Raw genomic sequence first — 26760 nt, 5'->3', positions numbered from 1 at the left:
AGGCCATCAAGAATGCGCTGAGACCACAGAATGTGACGGAGCTGCAGTCGGTCCTGGGACTCCTCAACTATTTTGGTAATTTCCTACCTGGGTTAAGTACCTTGCTAGAGCCCTTACATGTGCTGTTACGCAAGGGAGACGACTGGGTATAGGGGATTTCACAAGAGGCTGCCTTTAAGAAAGCCAGAAATCTGTTATGTTCAAACAAACTGCTTGTTTTGTATAACCCATGTAAATGATTAGTGCTAGCTTGCGATGCGTCATCATACGGGGTCGTGTGTGTGTTACAACAGGCTAACGAATCGGGAATTTTGCAACCGGTCACTTAGGCGTCCAGGAGTCTGTCCAAGGCAGAAAGGGCCTACAGTATGAGCTAGAAACTGACCATAAGCCGCTCATATCGCTATTCTCAGAGAGCAAAGGGATTAACACCAATGCCTCTGCCCGCATCCAAAGATGGCGTTCACGCGATCGGCATACAACTATGTAATCCGCCACAGACCGGGCACAGAGAACTGCGCTGATGCTCTCAGTCAGCTACCATTGCCCACCACAGGGGTGGAAATGGCATAGCCTGCAAACTTGCTCATGGTGATGGATGTATTCGAAAATGAAAAGTCACCTGTTACGGCCCGCCAGATCAGGATCTGAACCAGCCAGCATCCTTTACTGTCCCTGATAAAAAAAACTGTGTCCTCCATGGGAGCTGGTCCAGCCTCCCAGAGGAGATGCAGGAAGAGATTAAGCCGTTCCAGAGGCGCAACGACGAAATGTCCTTACAAGCGGATTGCCTTTTGTGGGGTAATCGCGTGGTCTTGCCCAAGAAAGGCAGAGAAACGTTCATACGAGATTTACACAGCACCCATCCAGGCATTATAAAGATGAAAGCCACAGCCATATCCCATGTGTGGTGGCCCAGCATCGACTCAGATTTAGAGTCATGTGTGCGCCAGTACAACACTTGCTCTCAACTGAGCAATGCACCCAGAGAGGCACCGCTAAATTTGTGGTCGTGGCACTCCAAACCGCGGTCTAGGAACCACATTGACTATGCAGGCCCATTTCTAGGCAAAACTTTCTTGGTTGTTGTGGATGCTTATTCAAAATGGATTAAATGTGTAATAATGTCTGTAAGCACGTCCACCACTACCATTGAAAGCCTACAAGCCATGTTTGCCACACACGGCCTGCCTGATGTCCAATCAGCGACAATGGGCCATGTTTCACCAGTGCTGCATTCAAGGAATTTATGACCCGCAATGGGATCAAGCACGTCACATCTGCCCCGTTCAAGCCCGCATCCAACGGCCAGGCAGAACGGGCTGTTCAAACCATCAAGCAAAACTTGAAATGCATGTCGGAAGGCTCCCTGCAGACCCGACTGTCCCGAGTTCTGCTCAGCTACCGCACCAGACCCCACTAGCTCACCGGGGTTCCCCAGCTGAGCTGCTCATGAAAAGGGCGCTCAAAACAAGGCTCTCTCTTGTCCACCATGACCTCCATGATCACGTCGAGGGCAGGCGACATCAACAAAGCATGTACCATGATCGCGCAAACTTGTCACGTGATACTGAGGTCAATGACCCTGTGCTTGTACTCAATTATGGACATGGTCCCAAATGGCTCACTGGCATGGTCATAGCCAAAGAAGGGAGTAGGGTGTTTCAGGTCAAATTGGCCAATGGACTAACGTGCAGGAAGCATTTGGACCAAATCAAATTGCGGTTCACTAACAGCTACGAGCAACCCGGAGAGGACACCACCAACTTCAACCCGCAAACACACACACAAGTGGCAACCGACATCACGGTTGACCATGAAGCCGAACTCACCATCCCCAGCAGCCCGGCAAGACCAGCTGCCCAGCAGCCCAGTGAAGAATCAACCAACTCACCCACACCTGCATTTATACCGAGAAGATCGACAAGGGAGCGAAAAGCCCCAGATCGTCTCACCCTGTAAATACATGTACTATTGACTTTACGAGGGAGTGATGTTATGTATTTAACCCTTGGCAACCAGTATCACACCACCACCAGAGGGCCTACCTGTTGGAGTCCCAATGGATCCCAGCATCCCTTGGGAGCACTGTATATAAGCAGGACTCCCACACTGTGCCTACACTCTGGAATCTAATTAAAGGAGCTAAGTTCACACTTACTCATTGCATACAGTACTCAGTTTCATCCTTTATTATGAGCATAATAAATACATTGAAGTCATGCTATCGATGCCTGGGCAACACATTGCTCAAAGTTGTCCATATGTGAAGGCAGAGTATTTCTTCTGCAGTAAAACTGGGCATCTTGCGAAGGCATGCCCTGAAGAATAAATCAACTTTCAAGGCTAGAAGTAGACATCCCCAGAGACTACACAGTGATTTGAAAAGTATCATCATCCAAGTAGATGTTGGAGGAACCAAGATACCCATGGAAAGACAGCACTGGTGCATCTGTGAACGTAGTACCAGAAATGCTATCTCGACAAATTGCGTGATTTTCAATTGGAGAAATCCAAGATAGAGCTGCGAGGCTACTCAGGAGAGAAGTTTCTTGTGGTAGGTCATATCACCGTACCGGTGAAATACAAGGATCAATTTCAGAGCTTGCCTTGCTTAGTAATGGCAGGAGACAAGTCTGCCTTACTAGATAGAAATTGGTTAGGATAACTGAAACTGGATTGGAGTGAGATTTTTCGTGTTGAAGCGAGATTTGCATCGAAAGATGATGTCATCAAGAAGTATCCGAAGGTGTTCTGAGAAACAAGCAGTCCGATCCAAGGCTTCAAGGTAAGTGTCAGGGTACCGAAGGACACTAGACCAGTTTACTGCAAGCCACGTTCCATACCATATGCACTCAAGGAGAAAGTTTAGCAAGAACTCAAAAGAGTAGAAACTGAGAACATTAACTCTAATATAGATCTATTTAATTGGGCTACATCCATTGTTGTTGTACCTAAGTCCGATGGTAAGGTAAGGTTGTGTGGGGATTATAAAGTAACCTTAAACCAGGTTCTAGACGGTAATCTCCCCAATACATTGCCAAATGTAGAAGATTTGTTCACAACACTGACAGGTGGTCAGATCTCCTCAAAGTTGGATCTTACAAATGCCTACCTACAACTTGAACTAGATGAGGAGTCCAAGTCAAGCTTGACTATAAATATTCATCTAGGCCTATATCAATTTAATAGGCTACCATTTGGAGTGTCTTCTGCCCCTGTCATATTTTAAGGGGTGATGAACCAGATTTTGCAAGGTATTACAGAGGTAAAATGTTATTTAGATGACCTACTCATTTAAACACCAAACAGACAAATCCATAATAACATATTGAATGAAGTGCTCAAACAGCTAGAGAAGCACAGAGTATGAGTGACTGATTGCTCGCAAGTGTGGATTATTTCAAAACTCAGTGGAGTACTTAGAGTACAGAGTAGACAAAGATGGTTTACATCCAACCAAGGGAAAGCTGGATGCAATCAGAAATGCACCCACTCCCAAGAATGTCACTGAACTTCAATCATTTTTGGATCTTTTGAAATTTATGGGAAGTTCCTACCAAATTTAGCTACAGTAGTACATCCACTGAATGAACTGTTGAAAAAACAGGTCCATTGGAAGTGGCCAGAAGAATGCGACACAGCATTCAAGGAGCATAAAAGCAATTTGGTAGAGAGCACTATGTTAGTTCACTATGACATATCTAAGGAGATCAAGCTAGCAAGTTACGCCTCTCCGTATGGAGTTGGGGCAGTGATCTCTCATGTACTACATAGTGGGGAGGAGAGACCAATTGCCTTTGCTTCATGCACTCTCAGTGCCAGTGAGTGTAATTATGTGCAAATTGAAAGAGAAGCTTTGGCATTAATTTTTGGGGTCAAGAAGTTCCATAAATACTTGTATCGTCGTAAGTTTACCATCGCTATGGACCATAAGCCCCTGATAGCAATCCTCCATTTAAAGTCCCCAGTTGCAATATTAGCTGCAACCCGAATGCAGAGATGGGCTTTGAATTTGTCAGCATATATATATGATATTGAATACAGATGATCAGCTTATCACAGTAATGCTGATGCTATGTTTAGATTGCCTTCCCCATCACAAGTTACACCCGATAGGGAAGAAGTGTTCTATTTTTTATACATTGATGAACTGCCAGTCATAGCTGAAGAGATTGGTAGAGCAACCAAACGTGACCCAGTTATTTCAAAATTGTATGATTACACCACAAATGGCTGGCCAAACCAGATATCAGAGAAATATATTCATCCATTCTTCATTCATAGGAATTAATTATCAGTTGATAAAGATTGCATCATGTGGGTGCAAGAGTAGTTATACCAAATAAATTCAGCTCCAAATTATTAGGAGATCTTCATGACCTGCAGCTGGGAATTTGTTTGACCAAGAGTTTTGCATGCAGTTACTTATGGTGGCCAGGTCTAGTTAAAGGTATAGGGCTAGATTTTACACTTTTGTGCAGATTGCCCAAAAATGGACATTATTTCCGGCGTGGGTGGCAAAACTGTTTTTTCAGATCACCGGCTTCTCGCCCATTCTCAAAGCCCCTCGACTCCATTTTTGAAATTGGGCGTTACCGCGAGCGATATGAAATGGGTGATAGCGCTAAATCTCTCTGACCTTCTGCTGTAAAGTGTCGCCATCCACAGCAACGGCATGGCAATGCTCGATTCCCGCGATTCAGGAGGTCAAGGGTCATCATGACATGCGCAGAAAAGGAGACAGAGAGAGAGGGAGCTGAAAGGGACTGAAGGTGTGTGTTTGTGTGGTGTGGCTGCTTTGGGAGGAAGAAGGGAAAGTTTAGAGCTTTATAGCAAATAGGGAAACAACAATTAACTCTTAACAGCCACATATTTTCACAAATTTGGCCTATAATGGAGGAAGAGGAGGAGGGATCACAGCAAACTGTGGAGACTGACGCAGGCAAGAGCAGTGAGCTGGGAGAGGAGCACATTGGAGGGCGCAAAAGAGCGAGGAGGTTCTCGGAGGAGGCAAATGCCTACTCCTGCAGGAGGTCGAGTTACGTTGAGGTGATTTGACATTTGACACAGGGAGGGCATGGGCAGCCCATCCCAAAGGCCTAGCAGAAAATATGGGCCGAGATAGCAGAGATGGTCTCGTCGGCGACCAACGAAGTGCGTGAGGGCAACCAATGCCGCAAATGATGGAACGACCTTGTGGGATCTGCAAGAGTAAGTATTACATTTATTTACATGTACAGGCATGAGTCTGAGGCCCAGAAGAGACGAGGGCCCAGGGGCAGCATGGGTCAGCCCACATGCGATATGTGCAGCAGAACTGGTCTCCAGTTGTCTTAGGTAATCCTTGCCACTGGACCAAGACCTAACTCTGTCAAGCTCGTGTGGTGGCTGGTGTGCAACAGCCACCGCACATTAAAAATTCCATGCACAGGCATCTTCCACCCTCCAGGATGTAATTCGGGATCTGGAATATTAGGTCCTTCATTGAAACACCTGTGAACTCATTCCTTTTTGGCGTGGAAGCAAGTCATCCTCGCTTTGAGAGACTGCCTATGATGATGATGATGACTATCAGCAGAGGTAAGGTCTTTCACTTTTACCGGGAATGTTGTAGTCAAAGCCTGCAGTCACGGTGCACATCTTTAGGTAAAGAATGATAATTATCATAATAATCATGATTACATCTGTCAGTTATGTGTTGTATCAGTCTCTGTGACAGTACCTAGCAATGATATCATGCAATTATCTCATGCCATGTCATCCTGTCACTTTTTACAGAAGAAATTATCGACGATGAGGTCCGTGCAGAGGCGAAAGGGTGGGGGGCCACCAGTTGTCAGCAACATCACTGACATGGAGGAGCGGGTGCTCACACTAATGGGGAAGCACCCCCGGACAGACACAGAAGCATCTGCAGACCCTGAAGTGAAGCAACGTGAGTAAAGTTCACAACATTGCGTGATGTAAAGTCAACAGATGCCACACCCATTCATATCTGAACAATCATATATGATAGATGATTTCTAAAATTGTCATAGAAATAATGCTGGCCTAATGAAAATTATTGTAATGCACCATGTGTTGATGAAATGTGATGTCTGTGATGATGTTGAAAGCGGTGGTGCTTTTGTCGTGCATATGCTGTGTGTAGCGCTGGAATCACCTTGTGACCCTAGCACCCCCTTCTCCTCTAATAACCTCATTTGTGTTTTGCAGCTCAGCTAGCAGCCCAGCCCCAGGCAAGACCACAGAGGCCAGAAGGTGGGGGCAATCCTACATCTGCTGAGGAGCTCCGATTCTCGCCCACTGGGGCTGTTCTCTATGGATGATAACGCGAACACTGAGGAACCTGCATGGCCACGCTCCAGAAGCCATTCCAACCCAAGGCAATCTAGTGCTTCCCCGGTCATTCCCGCCTCCACTTTGGAGGTCCTGGTCCCAAGCACCTCGCCACAGGGCACTCCATTTGTCCCCAGGACGGCACTGACCCCGCGGAAGTTTCGTGGATGCGGCAGGTCTGGACCACGAGCGCGACATGAGAGCGGAGAGAGGGTACAGTTGTCCAGGAGGACTGTAGACATTGGTGACCAGATCCTTGAAGCATTCAGGGGCATATCCCGACAGCTGGCTACCATAACTGAGTATGTTCCGTGGATGGCGGCGTGCCTGGATGCGATAGCCAGGAACACTGCTGGCACAGGCATCCCAGTGGTCCCGGAGCGTGGCACTCCTCCCCTAATTTCCGCACCATCACTGTGACTGACAGATGAGAGGCAGGACTAAGATCCTGCTTCTGCATCAGAAAATGTTCCCCCCTTGGCACCCTCCGCTCCCATACCCATGCAACCAACGCATCTGTCTTCGTCCCCCGCAATGAGGCACCGCTTGAGGAGCTCTTCGGCCAGGTGCCATGGAGCGAGGAGAGGAAGGGGTAGAGGTGGGGTGAAGAAGGAGAGGGGTGAAGGGAAGTGAGGTGCATGCCCACAGATGATGGCTGTGTTATATCTCCATCTGGGTGTATGCAATTTGTTGTAATGTATGGGGGCTGGGGATCATGCTCCTGGTTTGCATTTGTATTCTCTGTTGCTAGACATGTTGACCATTTGGTTGATGTCAATGGTGGAATAAGTGGCGTCGGGGCGAGAGTTGGGTGTTTTAGCCGTGATACTTATGATTTCAGACCAATGTTGGTATAAATTTTTTTTTATTGAACATAACCTTGTTGTGCAATTTCTCAGATAGCTGGACCATTACACACTGGTGATTCCTTAACATGAAAGGGTTAAATAAAACTTAACTTCAATCAACGTAAACTTTAACTGGCACCAAGCTGATGGGCACCATTGATGTCTGAGCTGCACACACACAGCAGTGTGTCAGCGTTGTCACTCACAGCAACATTCTTTCAGGCAAATCGTTCAGATATCAGCTCCTCACATAAGAGCCTTGCAGCTACGTAGCCACCACGGGCTCTTTCCTGCGGTCTGGAGGGGGTCGTGGGCATGGTTGCATAGTCAGCCTGATTGTCTGGCCCTATGTCAGCGTCCAGCCCCTCGTCGTCCTCTTCCTCTCTCTGCTGAGGTGGAGCATCAGTCCCTTCTGGCAATTCTTGTCCCCTCTTGGTAGCCAGGTTGTGCAGCATGGCGCACATGACCATGCTCAGGGTTGTATTGCAGCTCCCCTCCTGAGTGGTCCAGACATCCGAAGCGCTGCTTAAGCACAGTTATTGTTTTCTGGACCACATTGCGTGTGTCTCTGTTGGCTCTGGTTGTATCACTTCTCGGCCTTGGTGTGGGTGTCATGCAGACAGGTCATCAGCCAGGTGGCTAGGCCATATCGGTTATCATCAAGCATCCAGCATTGTCCTTGTGGCTAACTCTTAAACATGTCAGAGACAGTGCTCTCACGCAGGATGTGAGCCTCATCAAAGCTGCCCGGACATTTGGCATTCACTGCCATTGTGATCTGGTTATGGTCGACAACTGGTTAGACCTTCAGGGAGTGAAATCCTTTTCTGTTACGACAATGCTCTGGGTCCTGAGGAGGTGCCCGCATGGCGATATGAGTGCACTGTATTGCTCCCTGCACCCTGGGGAACTTAGCAATGCGGTAGAATGCTCCAGCCCTGTTGGTCAGAGCCTCCGCGGTCATGGGTAAGCTGATAAATTCCATCCTTCGCACGTACAGGGCCTCCATGACCTGTCTAATGCAGCGATGGGTGGCTTGGTGAGACAGAGGGCAAATCTCGACCGCTGAGGCCCGAAAGGAACCAGTCGCATAGAAAGGCAGTGCCATGGTGACCTTGACCTCAACCAACACTGATGTTCTGGTGGCAGGCTGCATATGTGGCCTGATGAGCTCACATATTTCATTGATCACCACCTTGTGGAAGCGCAGTCTCCGAAGGCAGGTGTGCTTGGACACGTCGAGGTAAGATTTCTTTTCCCTGTACGTGCGGGCTGTATATGGTCTGGCCCTCCTCCTCATTCTTGCATGTCTTAAATTAGGTACATAATGATGTGCATCACACATTGAGCCATCTGCACTCTGCAGCATCTGCGTATTAATCGATGCAGGCTGAGAAATGGCTGGCCCCATTGCTATGAATGTACACTAGAGATTGACCAGAAGGAATAATTTCCTCACTAAAATACACCCACAGTAAAGCCCCCAATAGTCCAGAATCTGAAAATATGTCTGTTGAGTTGGTCGCTTCACCTGAGAAGAACTCCAGAGTCAATCCAAACTCCCCCGAAGTTGAAGCAGCCTTTTGAATGAAGCGACCTGCAATTTTAAAAATAGCACCCACACTGCTGGCTTTAGTTCCGAACAGTTCCACTTTTTCCAGGCAGTTTTTTTGGGCGAGTGATATTGTGGGCGATATGTGTGCGAGGTGGTGAAAGTGACACTTGGCGATCTCCTGGGCGTTGTTTCGGCAAATGTGGGCAGTCGGTATTATTGAATCTCGGCGGTAATTCTGTGTGGAAACTAACGCCAGGTGATATTATGGGCGTTGATTTCACCCATTCTGATGATTCCACCCAAAAAAAGTGGGCAGAAATTCCGATCGAGGTCTTCCCATGGGCAAACTACTGAAAAAAATTGCGCACTTACCTGAAGGTGCTGCGTCCATTCGAAGTTCCGATCCTGAGGCCTTCACTCACTGCGCATCAGAGCGCGTGCACGTTGGGACGTCTGTATGCTGGAGCTGGAGTCACATGACTCTGAGCAGCCAATCAAGATACAGTATTTTCTTATTCATAATAATGGGAACTCCTTAAGTTGGAGTTCCCATTATTATGAATGAGAAACCCCCCACAAATACACAAAACACTAATAAAAGATAGAAAAATACACTACATATTTAAGATTGATTTAAATTAAAGTTCTTTAAAAAATGTCGAGAATATATATTTTTTAATAAGTTTTTTAATTATGCCTTAAAATAAACTTACCGTAGTGGGGAGGGTTTAAACAATAAAATATGTTTTCATATGAGTTTATTTAATTTAATTTTAATGTTTATGTATGTTTTTAAACACTTGTGCCTGTAAAAGTAGGCTGTATGCCTGCTTTTTCATGCGCAAGATTTTTGAGGACATTTGCTAGGCCAAGGTATGCGTAAATATCACAAATCTTGCCCTGCAAGTGTCCTTGCTCCCGATATTCATTGCGTGCTGAAAACCGGCTTTTCCGATGCCTTCCCGGGTCCGTAGAAACTTCGTATGGACCTGGGACATCGGAATTTCGGGCTCATTATTCTTTCCCGGCATTACACACATAGGGAAAGTAATGCTCGGCAATAAGCTTCCAAAAAATGCCCGTCAGTTTCAATTTTGTGACTAAATGGGCGATATATGGGCGTTGTACGTCATTTCAGCGGTAAAAAGGACGTTTGTTTAGTGGGCGTTAGGCACGCAAAAAACGTGGAAAATCTCGCCCATAGAGTACATCATCAGTCAGTGTACGACATGTCAATCGGTAAGCAACAAAGCACCATCAGTACCATTACAGCTATGGAAATGGCCTCCCAGGGTGTGGCAAAGGTTACATATCGATTTTGCTAAGCTAGAAGGACAGCAATTGTTCATTGTGATTGATAACCATTCGAAGTGGGCCGAGGTGTTTCCAATGCGGAACATGACAAGTAAAACATTCGACATTTTGCGAAGATTATTTTCTTCATTTGGCCTCCCAGAAGACCACAATTTTGTTTACAGTTCACGAGCAAAAATGGTGTGAAACATAGCAAGTTTCCACCATACCACCCTGCTTCGAATGGTGCAGCAGAGCACACTGTACAAATTGTAAAACGTGCCATCATCAAATCCAAAGAAACGACAGTTGTCATTGTACCACAAATTGGCTAATTTTCTAATTACGTATCGTAATACTTCTCATATAACGATTGGTAGAACACAAGCAGAGTTGTTTCTCAAACGACAGCTACGAACCAGATTCTCATTGTTAAAGCCAACCTTGGCACAGTTAGTAGAAGAGAAACAAATAAGACAGAAACAGAATCATGATAGAGGTAGAGGTAGAGTAAGAGAGAGAAGTGTGAATTAAATCAGGAGTTGAGAGTGAAGAACGATCACCATAAATGGTTAAAGTGGTTACCAAGAAGAGTGGTGAAGATTAGCAGTCGTCACACATATTTGGTCAAGATATTTGATCATGGAACGGTTAGGTTTGTTCATATTGATCATATTTTACCTAGAGATGTGGAAGGAGTTGAAAGTTGGAATGATTCAATTATTTCTGATGAATCAGATTATTACAAGTACAGTACCAGCAGCGCATCCTACATCAAATGTATTAGAAACAAGCCCAAGAGAAAGTCAGAATTTAAGTCTCAGTCTGAGTCAAGCAGACTAACAGTCTGAAGTTAGAGAGAGTTCAAATGGAAATTAAGGGCATCCCTTGGAAGAAAACTTTCCTAAGGATCAACCTAGAATGAGTCTAAGTTCGACACCATGTTTGGGAAGTTCTGTTCGAGAGCAAAGGTATCCTCTTCGAAACAGAAAATAAGTAGTTAAGCTTGATTTGTAAATATGGCAAAATAATTCCATATCCTTTGTTATTTATAACCAGACAAGTTATATATGATGATTGTTTGTTATAATTACTCCATTAAGGAGGGAGAAGTGTAATATATATATATATCTATATATATAGCTCCACCCAGTGGACAACTGTGGTAATGCAGCCATTGCTGTTTACAACAATAAAGAGGGAACAGGTCACCTGATAGGTTGCTGAAGTTATCATCCATCTTTAAGCCTGTGTGTTTGTGAGGTCATACAGAAGGTACCACACACAAACACTCCACACACACAAGTACCCCACATACAAACACTCCACACACACAAGCACCCCAAACACAAACACTCCACACACACAAGCTCCCCTCACACAAACATCTCACACACATTCACCAAACGCATACATACACCACACACACTTTCATCCCTCACACGTACACCACACACACAAACACCCCACACACATGTACACCACACAAAAACACACCACACACAAAGGGGCCGAAATTGTTCCTTTCCTTAAGGCCTGTTACCACCGGATATCGACGACCATGCTGCAGAGTGCAATAGCTACCGACTTTTCGTGTAATAACTGCCATTATTAAAATTATGTTACTGCAGTATCCCAACAGTGACCCTCTCCCCACCTCCCCACCACTCCACTGCTGCTGATCTGTCTTAAGTGCGTCATCAGAGTACACACCGCCGATATTCCTCCCCGACGGTGAAATTCTGCTGCCAAAATCTTCCTCCCGCTGGGCATTACCAAAAGCTTCTTTTTTCTGATGGTGCAATGAGGCTGTGGCCTTCTGAAATGGCGGTGCGGCTCCCATTAAAGGGGAGGATGCACTGCTGCTGCTGCCATGTTTTTTTTTGTCGGCCAACAGCCATGTCGGGCCGACAATTAAGCCCCCAGGTTTGGCCGGGCCGCTATCAGGCAGCCTGGCACCCCCTCTTGCTAGCCCAACCTGGTGGCCCAGTCTTTAAAAATCGCACAAGCTCTCTTTAAGTGAAGGGGAGAGCCGTGGTGACAAGGTTCTATGATGACATCATCAGCCTACACTGATGACTGACAGCGGCGGACATTACACCCGCCCCCTCCCCAACTTCCACCCCTCTAGTGTGCTTACCGCCCCCATTATGAGCGATTCCGGTCCGCCAAAAAAAAGTCAAAAAGCGGAATATCTCTCAAGAGGCCACCTCATACACCGCGGCAGTAAAAACATTAGAACCAGGGTGCATGAGCCCCGTTTCCAGCAGTGGGTAATTTCAGCCTCAAAAACTCCACATAAACACACCCCACACACAAATGCAACGCACACACATACCCACAGATGCACACCACATACACACCCCACAGACATGCAATCCACACACAAATGCACCGCACACACAAACTCCTCCTCCTCCTCCACCTCCTCCTCACATTTCTTGGGTGTGTGAAATGAGGGGAGAACAGGAAAGCAAGAGGTGCATGTGTGAAGGAGAATAATGTATGAGGATACTGGGATCTTATATCCTTTCAGCCCCGCCGCTGACCAAGGACTTATCCATGCCCCTGCCAAGAATGGTCTGCACCGTCTCCTCTAAGGGGTGAGGTAAGGTTAGGAATGGGAGAAGTGACTCATTACTGGCACAGATTCTTAGTAGGTGAGTGATTGGGAGGGGGAGGGTGTGTCGTGCATTGAGCAGTGTGTGAGGCTAGTTGGTAGGAGATGACTTTTGAAGATGCATTCATTGACCTGGAGGGCATCCTGGCCCTGTGGGTAGAGGACCTCTCTTGCAGTGTTGAACCTCTGCACAAAGCTGGAGTTCTGCATGCAACACCCTGGATGTCCCTTCCCTTGCTTGCTGAGTGTGTGCTCTCTTGAAGATATTACATTTGGCGATGAGAATGGGATGTAATCGAATAATACAAAGTTGAAATTTTTTTGTTGAAGGATTCAGCCAGCCGACAGAGAGACTTTGAGAGCTTCTCTGATTTTGGAAACAGCTACAAATCCGAGATAAATTACGAGCACACTTGGTTAAACTGCCAGAGTCAAAATGGCTGCCCCTACAGGAGTTATAGGGCATTTGGGGGCATTTCAATGCAACCGTGAATGTTTCAGAGCATATGTGGATCGGTTAGAAATGTTGTTCACTGCAAGTAATATCATCGAAATTCCTGGTAATGAAGACAATAACCGGGCGGTGTTGGAACAAAAAAGAGCTATATTCTTAACTGAGGCCGGGCCCGAGTTGTATGAAAAGTTGATAAATTTGATTGTGCCTGACAAGCCAAAGCATACAATGCTGAAACAGATTCTAACTAAGTTAGAACAACATTACAGCCCAGTTCCGTTAGAAATTGCTGAAAGTTATCGTTTCGGAATACGAAATCAGAAGGCCGAAGAAAATATCAGTGAGTACATCGTAGCATTAAAAAAGCTATCTATTCACTGTAATTTCAGAGACTTTCAGAACCAAGCATTGCGAGACCGCTTTGTTTGTGCGATCAGAAGAAAGTTATTGACGACGCCTAACGTGACTTTTGATTCAGCTTGTCAGACAGCTCGGTCGATGAGCATGGCCGACCAATATTCCCAAGCATTTCATACTACTTTGAGTCATCGGACAACCGAGGTGAATCGCCTGCAGGTTCAAAGTAAAAGGCAGTGGGGCCCCAAAGTCTCAGAAACTGGAAATGGGAACAAAGCATTGACGTCCTGCTATCAGTGCCTGGGACAACACATTGCTCAAAGTTGTCCATATGTGAAGGCAGAGTGTTTCTTCTGCAGGAAAACTGGGCATCTTGCGAAGGCATGCCGACTGAAGGGTAAACCAGCTTTCAAAGCTATGAGTAGAAACCCCCAAAGACTACATAACATGGAAGAACAACAACAGGTCGAGGAGATGGTAGAGTTAAACATCATCAGGAGCACGAGGTTAATGGACAGCAATTCGAAAAGTATCATAATCCACATAGATGTTTCAGGATTCAAGGTACCCATGGAAATCGACACTGGTGCATCCGTGAGTGTAGTACCGGAGTTGCTATACCTCGACAAATTGCATGATTTCCTATTGGAGGAAGCCAAGATAGAGCTGCAAGGCTACTCAGGAGAGAACATTCCGGTGGTAGGTTGTATCAACGTACCGGTGAAATACAAGGATCAAGTTCAGAGCTTGTCTCTAATAGTAATGGCAGGAGACAAGCCTGCCTTACTAAGAAGAAATTGGTTGGGATAACTGAAGCTGGATTGGAGTGAGATTTTTCATGTTGAAATGAGATTTGTATCAAAGAACTATGTCATCAAGAATTATCCGAAGGTGTTCTGCAAAACGGGCAGTCCGATCCAAGGCTTCAAGGCGAGTGTCAGGGTACAGAAGGACGCTAGATCGGATTACTGCAAGCCACTTTCCGTACCATATGCACTCAAGGAGAAAGTTGAGCAAGAACTCAAAAGACTAGAGACTGAGAACATTATTTGTAAGATAGATCGATGTAATTGGGCTACACCCATTGTTGTTGTTGGTAAGCTAAGATTGTGTGGTGATTATAAAGTAACCATAAACCAGGTTCTAGAGGGTAATGTCCCCAATACATTGACAAATATAGAAGATTTGTTCACAGCACTGAAAGGGGGTCAGATATTCTCAAAGTTGGATCTTACGAATGCCTACTTACAGCTTGAACTAGATGAGGAGTCCAAGTCATGTTTGACTATAAATACTCATCTAGGCCTATATCAATTTAATAGGCTACTCTTTGGAGTGTCTTCCGCCCCTGCCATATTCCAAGGGATAATGAACCAGATTTTGCAAAGTATTGAAGAGGTAGTATGTTATTTAGATGACATACTAATTTCAGCACCAAATAGGCAAATTCATAATAACATTGAATGAAGTCCTCAAACGGCTAGAGAAGCACAGAGTATGAGTGTCTGCTTGCAAGTGTGAGTTACTTCAAAACTTAGTGGAGTATTTAGAGTACAGAGTAGACAAAGATGGTTCACATGCAACCAAGGAAAAACTGGATGCAATCAGAAATGCACCCACTCCCAAGAATGTCACTGAACTTCGATCATTTTTGGGTCTTTTGAACTATTATGGGAAGTTCCTACCAAATTTGGCTACAGTATTACATCCACTGAATGACCTATTGAAAAAACAGGTCCATTGGAAGTGATCAAAAGAATGCGATATAGCATTCAAGGAGTGTAAAAACAACTTGGTAGAGAGCACTATGTTAGTTCACTATGACGTATCTCAGGAGATCAAGCTAGCATGTGATGCCTCTCCTTATGGGCAGTAATCTCTCATGTATTACATAGAGGGGAGGAGAGACCATTGCTTTTGCTTCACGCACTCTCAGTGCCAGTGAGTGTAATTATGCGCAAATTGAAAGGGAAGCTTTGGCATTAATTTTTGGGGTCACGAAGTTTCACAAATACTTGTATGGTCATAAGTTTACTATCGTTAAGGACCATAAGCCCCTGACAGCAATCCTCCATCCAAAATCCCCAGTTCCAACATTAGCTGCAGCCCGAATGCAGAGATGGGCTCTGATTTTGTCAGCATATACATATGATATTGAATACAGATGATCACAATAATGCTGATGCTATGTCTAAATTGCCTTCCCCATCACAAGTTACACCTGATAGGGGAGAGGTGTTCTATTTTTCAAACATTGATGAACTGCCAGTCACAGCTGAAGAGATTGGTAGAGCAACCAAACGTGACCCAGTTATGACAAAGGTGTATGATTATATTGCAAACAGATGTCCAAACCAGGTAACAGACAAAGATATTCATCCATTCTTCATTCATAGGAATGAATTATCAGTCGATAAAGATTTTATCATGTGGGGTGCAAGAGTGGTTATAAAAATAAATTCAGGTCTATATTATTAGACCTCCATGACCAGCACCTGGAAATGTGCTTGACCAAGAGTTTTGTATGCAGTTACTTGTTGTGGCCAGGTCTTGATAAAGATATCGAGTACATCGTAAGTCAGTGTACGACATGTCAATCGGTATGCAAGCAACCACCATCAGTGCCATTACAGCCATGGAAATGGCCTCCCAGGGTGTGGCAAAGGCTACATATTGATTTTGCTGAGCTAGAAGGACAACAATTGTTCATTGTGATTGATAGCCGTTCGAAGTGGGTCAAGGTGTTTCCCATGTGGAAAATAACAACAAGTAAAACATTGGACATTTCGCGAAGATTATTTTCTTCATTTGGCCTCCCAGAAGAAACTGGTTTGGATAACGGACCACAATTTTGTTCAGAAGAATTTGCACAGTTCACGAGCAAAAATGGTGTGAAACATACCAAGGTTCCACCGTACCATCCTGCTTCGAATGGTGCAGCAGAGCGCACTGTACAAAGTGTAAAACGTGTCCTCACTAAACAAATGTTGGATCCAAATCCAAAGAAACAACAGTTGTCAATGGACCACAAATTGGCTAATTTTCTAATAACGTATCGTAATACTCCTCACAGAACTACTGGTAGAACACCAGCAGAGTTGTTTCTCAAACGACAGCCATGAACCAGATTCTCGTTGTTAAAACAAAACATGGCACAGTCCGTAGAAGAGACACAATTAAGACAGAAAGAGAATCATGATAGAGGTAGCGTAAAAGAGAGATGTGTGAAATTAAATCAGAAGATGAGAGTGAAGAACCATCACCATAAATAGGTAAAGTGGTTACCAGGAAGAGTGGTGAAGATATGTGGTCCTCGTACATATTTGGTCAAGATGTTTGATAATGGACAGGTTAGGTTTGTTCACATTGATCATATTTTACCCACAGACATGGAAGTACTTGAGAGTGGGAGTGATTCAATTATTTCTAACTCATCAGACAGTTTTGATACACCAGTAGCATATCCTACATCCAATGTACTGGAAACAAATCCAAGAGAAAGTCAGAAATTAAGTCTGAGTCCGAGTCAGGAAAACAAACAATTTGACGTTATATAGAGTTCAAATGGAAATCAAGGGCATCCCTTGGAGGAAAACTTCCCTCAGGATCAGCCTCGAATGAGTTTAAATTCGACACCATGTTTGGAAGGTTCTGTTCGAGAGTGAAGGTATCCTCTTCGAAACAGAAAACAAGTGGTTAAGCTTGATTTGTAAATATTGCAAAATAAGTCCATATCCATTTTTATGTATAACCATGCAAGTTATGTATGATGATTGTTTGTTATAATTACTTCTTCATTAAGGAGGGACAAGTATAATGTCTGTAGCTCCACACTGTGGATGCCTGTGTTACTGCAACTAGTGCTGTTTAATAAAGAGCAGGTCATCTGACTAGCAGGTCAGCAGATTCTGGAACCTGCAGCCATCTTACAGGTTGTGTGTTGTATGCTCTCTTGAAGATATTACACTGAGCCATTGATATTAGTTTTGAAGCACTTTCCCCATTTTCTGAGGTTCAGAAGGGACTCAGCTTTTAACAGCTGAAGACTCTGATTTGGGATTTCTTTTTCATGTTAATTTAAAAAATGGCAGTAAAGACCGAAAATTGCATTTTTTCACTTCATTTTTATTAGTTTAGAGGACGTTGCCCTTTTAATTTCACAAAATGCCTAGCAAACTCTATTGCCTCGATTCCAGAGGCTGTTGGAAGCAGGAACACTGCTCTTGGATGGGAGCTTCCACTCCCATGCCTGCATTAACATCAGCAGGAGGCCGTTACATGGTATGTTAGGGATGTGCTCTTTAGCCCCCAGCGCAAACTTTTCTCTGGTAGCGCTTCATCCATTTTCAGCAGCCGTTAACCTGAGTCTACGGTGACACCAGCAATTCTCATGGCAGAAACAAATTTTTAGCCCAAAGGGAGAATAATTTGTACGTGCTAACAGAATTGCTGGTGTCACTGGCAACTCGAGTTAACGGCGGCTGAAAGTGGCCACAGCACTACCGGTGAAAAGTTCGTGCTACGGATTTGAAACTTGGAGCGCAACACTAAATTACCATTCAATGCCCTCTTTGTGATGCTAATGGAGGCCTCAGACCTGAAGTTCCCGTCCACAGTAGCATTGCAGCTTCTTAGAGCCTGTAGAAGTGAGGCTGTGGATTGTGCATGGCATTGTGGACAATTAAAGGGGCTATGAATTACAATGTAGTGATAAAATGCAGCTTACTGCCCTTACTGCTTTTCAATAAAAAATGTAACATTAAAAAGTAGACCCTTTCCGAACCTCAAAAAATTAACACAAATGGCTCAGGAAACCAGGCAAGGGGAACCCAGGGTCTCGCACACAGCACTCCAGCTTTGTGCAGGGGTCAACACTGCAATAGTGGTCCTCTACCCACAGGGGCCAGGAGGCCCGCCAGAAGGAAGGATGTGGGATCACATCATTGAGGCCGTCACTGACAGCAGAGTTGCCCTCACCACCTGGCTCCCATGTCCAAAGACGCTTCATGACCTTAGTCAAGATCAGAGAATGCATCTTCAAAAGCCACCTCCAACCATCTGCCTCACAAACTTCTCAATGCACGACTCTTCTGTGTCTACCTCTTCCCTCTGTGAGTGCTGTAAATATGAAATGACAGCATCACAAGGCTCGAAATACTCAAACAGGTCAGGCAGCAACGCAACCTGAGACGTGATCTCTGTTTCTCTCTTCACAGATGTTGCCCGATCTGTTGAGTATTTGCAGCATTTTCTGTTTGCTCAGAGACCTTCATTTACCATCTGATGCCTTGCAAGAATCCAGCTACATTCCCTACACACTTATACTTTTTTTACCTCTATTGTAGCAAGCCACTACTTTAATAAAATGATAGCACCTCTGTCAGTCTCTTTGCATACTGGGTTTTCCTGGCTTGGTTATGACCCAGCGTTGAAGTCAGGATCAAAGTTGGCCATGGTGACATTAAGTGGGCGTTGCATGCAGACTGACATCACAAATCCACCAATCTTTCTTTGCAAGGCGAGAATACTTACCAGCAGTGCTACGGGGATGACGAAAATGGAGGACGTTGTGGGACCCACCAACAGCTGGCTGCCACTCTTTTGCCATTTTTTGACGGTAACGTGGCATAAAGCCCCTGAATTCTTGGCCCAAAGTCTTTTATTTTACCAGCCAAGGACAACTATAATTATAATTGCAGAACACTAGATAACAGAGGATTATCACAAAGCTAACTACAATTCCACATCCTGAAGGCAGCTTGGATCAAATTACACATTCTCGACAAACTGTTGGTTGCATCTTGTCCTCCAAGCGAACCATTCAGAAAACTAGTCCAATCCACTGGTGTGGCAATTAAATGTGCCAACAAATTTAGAGATGTAACAGGTTTTAAGCAAGTGGCAGAGACTGGGAAAGTGGCGAGGAGGAAAGAACAAAAGGGAGGAGTCAGTCGAGGAGGCGGGAGCTCGGAGCAGCGCGAGTCCGGGGTCGGCGAGAGGCCTATAAAGGCCAGCGGGAGTCGAACAGTTCGAGCAGTCAGTCGAGGAGGCGGGAGCTCGGAGCAGCGCGAGTCCGGGGTCGGCGAGAGGCCTATAAAGGCCAGCGGGAGTCGAGCAGTTCGAGCAGTCAGTCGAGGAGGCGGGAGCTCGGAGCAGCGTGAGTCCGGGGTCGGCGAGAGGCCTATAAAGGCCAGCGGGAGTCGAGCAGTTCGAGCAGTCAGTCGAGGAGGCGGGAGCTCGGAGCAGCGTGAGTCCGGGGTCGGCGAGAGGCCTATAAAGGCCAGCGGGAGTCGAGCAGTTCGAGCAGTCAGTCGAGGAGGCGGGAGCTCGGAGCAGCGCGAGTCCGGGGTCGGCGAGAGGCGTGCCGGTGCAGCTACAGGGAGAAGGCAAAGATACAAAGGTGACGTCACAGCCTAGGGGGTAAGTGATTGGCTGGTGATTGGTGAGTAGCTTTTCTTTTTCTTCTTATATTGGTCAGTAACTTTTAACATTGTTATTACCAGTTTAAGTGTATCTAAGGGTTAAGACATGGCAGGAGAGCTCGGTCGGGTGTTATGCTCCTCCTGTACCATGTGGGAACTCAGGGACACTTCCGGTGTCCCTGACGACTACGTGTGCGGGAGGTGTATCCACCTCCAGCTCCTGACGGACCGTGTTGCGGAATTGGAGCTGAGGGTGGATTTACTCTGGAGCATCCACGATGCTGAGAATGACGTGAGTATCACGTGTAGTGAGTTGGTCTTACCGCAGGGAAAGGGTCCACAGCCAGATAGGGAATGGAAGACCAGCAGGAAGAGTAGTGCAAGGAAGGTAGTGCAGGGGTCCCCTGTGGTCATCCCCCTGCAAAACAGATACACCGCTTTGGGTACTGTTGAGGGGGATGACTCATCAGGGGAGGGCAGCAGCAGCCAAGTTCATGGCACCGTGGCTGGCTCTGCTGCACAGGAGGGCAAGAAAAAGAGTGGGAGAGCGATAGTGATAGGGGATTCAATTGTGAGGGGAATAGATAGGCATTTCTGCGGCCGCAACCGAGACTCCAGGATGGTATGTTGCCTCCCTGGTGCAAGGGTCAAGGATGTCTCGGTGCGTGTGCAGGACATTCTGAAATGGGAGGGAGAACAGCCAGTTGTCATGGTGCACATTGGTACCAACGACATAGGTAAAAAAAGGGATGAGGTCCTACGAAACGAATTTAAGGAGCTAGGAGCTAAATTAAAAAGTAGGACCTCAAAAGTAGTAATCTCGGGATTGCTACCAGTGCCACGTGATAGTCAGAGTAGGAATCGCAGGATAGCGCAGATGAATACGTGGCTTGAGCAGTGGTGCAGCAGGGAGGGATTCAAATTCCTGGGCCATTGGGACCGGTTCTGGGGGAGGTGGGACCAGTACAAACCGGACGGTCTGCACCTGGGCAGGACCGGAACCAATGTCCTAGGGGGAGTGTTTGCTAGTGCTGTTGGGGAGGATTTAAACTAATATGGCAGGGGGATGGGAACCAATGCAGGGAGACAGAGGGAAACAAAAAGGAGACAAAAGCAAAAGACAGAAAGGAGATGAGGAAAAGTGGAGGGCAGAGAAACCCAAGGCAAAGAACAAAAAGGGCCACTGTACAGCAAAATTCTAAAAGGACAAAGGGTGTTAATAAAACAAGCCTGAAGGCTTTGTGTCTTAATGCAAGGAGTATCCGCAATAAGGTGGATGAATTAATTGTGCAAATAGATGTTAACAAATATGATGTGATTGGGATTACGGAGACGTGGCTCCAGGATGATCAGGGCTGGGAACTCAACATTCAGGGGTATTCAACATTCAGGAAGGATAGAATAAAAGGAAAAGGAGGTGGGGTAGCATTGCTGGTTAAAGAGGAGATTAATGCAATAGTTAGGAAAGACATTAGCTTGGATGATGTGGAATCTATATGGGTAGAGCTGCAGAACACCAAAGGGCAAAAAACGTTAGTAGGAGTTGTGTACAGACCTCCAAACAGTAATAGGGATGTTGGGGAGGGCATCAAACAGGAAATTAGGGGTGCATGCAATAAAGGTGTAGCAGTTATAATGGGTGACTTTAATATGCACATAGATTGGGCTAGCCAAACTGGAAGCAATACGGTGGAGGAGGATTTCCTGGAGTGCATAAGGGATGGTTTTCTAGACCAATATGTTGAGGAACCAACTAGGGGGGAGGCCATCTTAGACTGGGTGTTGTGTAATGAGAGAGGATTAATTAGCAATCTCATTGTGCGAGGCCCCTTGGGGAAGAGTGACCATAATATGGTGGAATTCTGCATTAGGATGGAGAATGAAACAGTTAATTCAGAGACCATGGTCCAGAACTTAAAGAAGGGTAACTTTGAAGGTATGAGGCGTGAATTGGCTAGGATAGATTGGCGAATGATACTTAGGGGGTTGACTGTGGATGGGCAATGGCAGACATTTAGAGACCGCATGGATGAATTACAACAATTGTACATTCCTGTCTGGCGTAAAAATAGAAAAGGGAAGGTGGCTCAACCGTGGCTATCTAGGGAAATCAGGGATAGTATTAAAGCCAAGGAAGTGGCATACAAATTGGCCAGAAATAGCAGCGAACCTGGGGACTGGGAGAAATTTAGAACTCAGCAGAGGAGGACAAAGGGTTTGATTAGGGCAGGGAAAATGGAGTACGAGAAGAAGCTTGCAGGGAACATTAAGGCGGATTGCAAAAGTTTCTATAGGTATGTGAAGAGAAAAAGGTTGGTGAAGACAAACGTAGGTCCCCTGCAGTCAGAATCAGGGGAAGTCATAACGGGGAACAAAGAAATGGCAGACCAATTGAACAAGTACTTTGGTTCGGTATTCACTAAGGAGGATACAAACAACCTTCCGGATATAAAAGGGGTCAGAGGGTCTAGTAAGGAGGGGGAACTGAGGGAAATCTTTATTAGTCGGGAAATTGTGTTGGGGAAATTGATGAGATTGAAGGCCGATAAATCCCCAGGGCCTGATGGACTGCATCCTAGAGTACTTAAGGAGGTGGCCTTAGAAATAGCGGATGCATTGACAGTCATTTTCCAACATTCCATTGACTCTGGATCAGTTCCTATGGAGTGGAGGGTAGCCAATGTAACCCCACTTTTTAAAAAAGGAGGGAGAGAGAAAACAGGGAATTATAGACCGGTCAGCCTGACCTCAGTAGTGGGTAAAATGATGGAATCAATTATTAAGGATGTCATAGCAGTGCATCTGGAAAATGGTGACATGATAGGTCCAAGTCAGCATGGATTTGTGAAAGGGAAATCATGCTTGACAAATCTTCTGCAATTTTTTGAGGATGTTTCCAGTAAAGTGGACAAAGGAGAACCAGTTGATGTGGTATATTTGGACTTTCAGAAGGCTTTCGACAAGGTCCCACACAAGAGATTAATGTGCAAAGTTAAAGCACATGGGATTGGGGGTAGTGTGCTGACGTGGATTAAGAACTGGTTGTCAGACAGGAAGCAAAGAGTAGGAGTAAACGGGTACTTTTCAGAATGGCAGGCAGTGACTAGTGGAGTGCCGCAAGGTTCTGTGCTGGGGCCCCAGCTGTTTACATTGTACATTAATGATTTAGACGAGGGGATTAAATGCAGTATCTCCAAATTTGCGGATGATACTAAGTTGGGTGGCAGTGTGAGCTGCGAGGAGGATGCTATGAGGCTGCAGAGTGACTTGGATAGGTTAGGTGAGTGGGCAAATGCATGGCAGATGAAGTATAATGTGGATAAATGTGAGGTTATCCACTTTGGTGGTAAAAACAGAGAGACAGACTATTATCTGAATGGTGACAGATTAGGAAAAGGGAAGGTGCAACGAGACCTGGGTGTCATCGTACATCAGTCATTGAAGGTTAGCATGCAGGTACAGCAGGCGGTTAAGAAAGCAAATGGCATGTTGGCCTTCATAGCGAGGGGATTTGAATACAGGGGCAGGGAGGTGTTGCTACAGTTGTACAGGGCCTTGGTGAGGCCACACCTGGAGTATTGTGTACAGTTTTAGTCTCCTAACTTGAGGAAGGACATTCTTGCTATTGAGGGAGTGCAGCGAAGGTTCACCAGACTGATTCCCGGGATGGCGGGACTGACCTATCAAGAAAGATTGGATCAACTGGGCTTGTATTCATTGGAGTTCAGAAGAATGAGAGGGGACCTCATAGAAACGTTTAAAATTCTGACGGGTTTAGACAGGTTAGATGCAGAAAGAATGTTCCCAATGTTGGGGAAGTCCAGAACCAGGGGTCACAGTCTGAGGATAAGGGGTAAGCCATTTAGGACCGAGATGAGGAGAAACTTCTTCACCCAGAGAGTGGTGAACCTGTGGAATTCTCTGCCACAGAAAGTAGTTGGGGCCAATTCACTAAATATATTCAAAAGGGAGTTCGATGAAGTCCTTACTACTCGGGGGATCAAGGGTTATGGCGAGAAAGCAGGAAGGGGGTACTGAAGTTTCATGTTCAGCCATGAACTCATTGAATGGCGGTGCAGGCTAGAAGGGCTGAATGGCCTGCTCCTGCACCTATTTTCTATGTTTCTATGTTTCTATGAAAGTCTGTGATAGGGTGGAAGGCAGCAGAGATTAAATAACAAAAGGAATGATGGTGCAAGGCAAAAGGAGATGGTAATGGGACAAGTAAAGAAACAAAAGATGGGTCTCGAGGAGGTGCAAATGGGAATAGCAAAATCATCAGCAACAGCTACAGTCCAAACAAATGGGGCCAGAGGGTATGATCTGAAATTGCTGAAATCAATGTTGAGTCCGGAAGGCTGTAAAGTGCCTAATAGAAAGATGAGGTGTTGTTCCTCGAGCTTATGTTGAGCTTCATTGGCACTGTGTAGGAGGCTGAAGACGTGGAGGTCTGAGTGGGGTGGAGAATTAAAGTGACAGTTGACCAGAACTTGTGGTCAAGCTTGCGGACTGAACGGAGGTGTTCCACAAAGTGGTCACCCAATCTACATTTGGTCTCCCAATGTAGAATAGACCGCATCGTGCACAGCAAATACAATATACCAAATTGAAAGAAGTACTAGGTAATTGCTATTTCACTTGGAAAGAGTGTTTGCGACCCTGGATGATCAAAAGGGAGGAGGTAAAAGGGCAGGTGTTGCAGAGAAGACGAGGCAGGGAAGGGATGGGCGACGGACCATGAGAAGGCGAGGGAAGGTTGGAAATTGGAAGCAAAGGTGATTAAATTTTCCATTTTGGAGTGAGAGCAGAAAACATCAACAATACAGTCATTAATGTATCAAAAGAAAAGGTGATGAGGTGACCTGAGTAGGACTGGAACAAAGAATGTTCTATGTATCCCATGAAAAGACAAGCATAGCTAGGACCCATATGGGTTCCCATAGCAATACCTTTTATTTGGAGGAAGTGAGTGGAGTTAAAGGAGAAGTTGTTCATTGTGAGAACAAGTTCAACCAGGCGGATGAGGGTGGTGATGGTTGGACCTTCGATCAATGACGAAGCGGAAAGCCCTCAGGCTGACCTAGTGAGGGATGGAGGTGTCAAGGGATTGGTTGTCCATGGTGAAAAGAAGATGGTTAAGGCAAGGACATAATAATGTTGATTCCATACTCACAGGGAACATGAGCCGGTGAATCTGGGTTAGAGCATTGGTCCCCTGTTTCCCACCTATGCTTTCTGCAAGCATTATTCCCCACTGGGATCTTCCACATCATCCCTAATCTGCAAGTAAATCAGCATATACAGAAATCTGATGACATCACCGGTCCCTTTGGATATCTGCATGCGCTCCTGCAGTCTGTATACCTCAGTTTGAAAACCTGTGGATTAAATAACCTCAATTATTACATGACTGGGCCATTAAATATATAATTAGTGCTTCAGCATCCTTGTGTGGATTTACCAACACATATTTGCTACCCCACTAACAATAAAATATAGGTCTTTATTATTTTTATTTTATGTTAAAGTTGTTTTATTATATGATGAGTTAGAAAAAATATATATTTTAAGATTTGGGGAAATCAAATGGCGACCTTTTAAAGTAACCATATCTCATTATTTTCACATTGCCCATTCAATAGTTTATCAGGATAAAGGAAACGTTTTGCATCTATCAGTAGGGGTTCAACTACAGAATAATTGTTCTCAATATCTCATGTAAAAGCTAGTGCACAGGTACAAAGAGCAATCAAAAAGGCTAATGGAATGTTGGCCTTTATCTCAAGGCAGTTGGAATAAAAAGGGTGGAAGTTTTGCTTCAGTTGTGTAGAACTTTGGTCAGCCCTTATTTGGTGTACTACATTTGGCTCTGCCCTCCGCACCTTAGGAAGGATATATTGGCCTTGGAGGGGGTGCAACAGAATGATTCCAAGGGTGAAAGAATTAAATTATGAGGACAGGTTGTATAAACTTGGCTTTTCTAACTTTGAGTTTAGAAGGTTGAGTCGTGATCTAATCAAACTGCTTAATCTATTTCCTCTGGAGGGGGAATCCAGAACAAGAGGGTATAGTCTTAAAATTAGTGTCATGTAATTAAGGAGTGCAATCAGGAAGTACTGCTTCATACAGAGGGTAGAAGAACTCTCTCCCCCAAATGTCGTGGATGCTGGATCAATTGAAGCTTTCAAGACCGAGATCAATAGATTTTGTTTTGTCAGGTCATCAAAGGATATGCATCAAAGGCGAGTTAATAAGGAGAAGGTACAGATCAGCCATGATTTAATTGAATGGCAGAACAGACTCAAACGGGTGGATTTTCGACTCATTTGCACTCCATTTAGCCTCTCGGCAGAGTACAAAAATGATTTTTTTTTGGCGTGAAACGAGGCGCATAAGCTTTTGCGCCCAGGCGGAATTTTTGCCAATGCTTTTGCGGCAGCGCTAAAACTTACCATCCCGTCACTGTTTTGACCGTTGGATGACATAAATCGGCATGCATCGCTGCGCTAGCACCCCGGGCGGAACTTTCAAGTATTTCACCCGATTTACCGTCCGTCCGAGAACTCGCCCAGAAAAAACAATCTGACCCAGGGTGCACCAGGCGATAACGGCGCCATCTTGAAAATGGAGGAGAACGTCGCAGCTGTGAGTGATTAATAGCATTGGGAGAAGAACACTGCGTTACTGCATACTTCTGATTGTGAAGTTTATGTGAGCTTCTAGTTTGTTTTAAAGGACATTTAAGGACATTTTAAAAGATGGGGGCCATGCTGTGTCAGGAGCCAGTAATCCTGGCTACTATATTCAAAGTGCGTCGAGCTGGAAGAAGGCTTACTGATGATTATTTTCAACGTAATCTAAGAGATAGA

The sequence above is a fragment of the Pristiophorus japonicus genome, chromosome 2 (assembly GCF_044704955.1).
Source record: "Pristiophorus japonicus isolate sPriJap1 chromosome 2, sPriJap1.hap1, whole genome shotgun sequence".
NCBI lineage: Eukaryota > Metazoa > Chordata > Chondrichthyes > Pristiophoridae > Pristiophorus > Pristiophorus japonicus.
Note: the sequence above shows the minus strand (reverse complement) of the source record.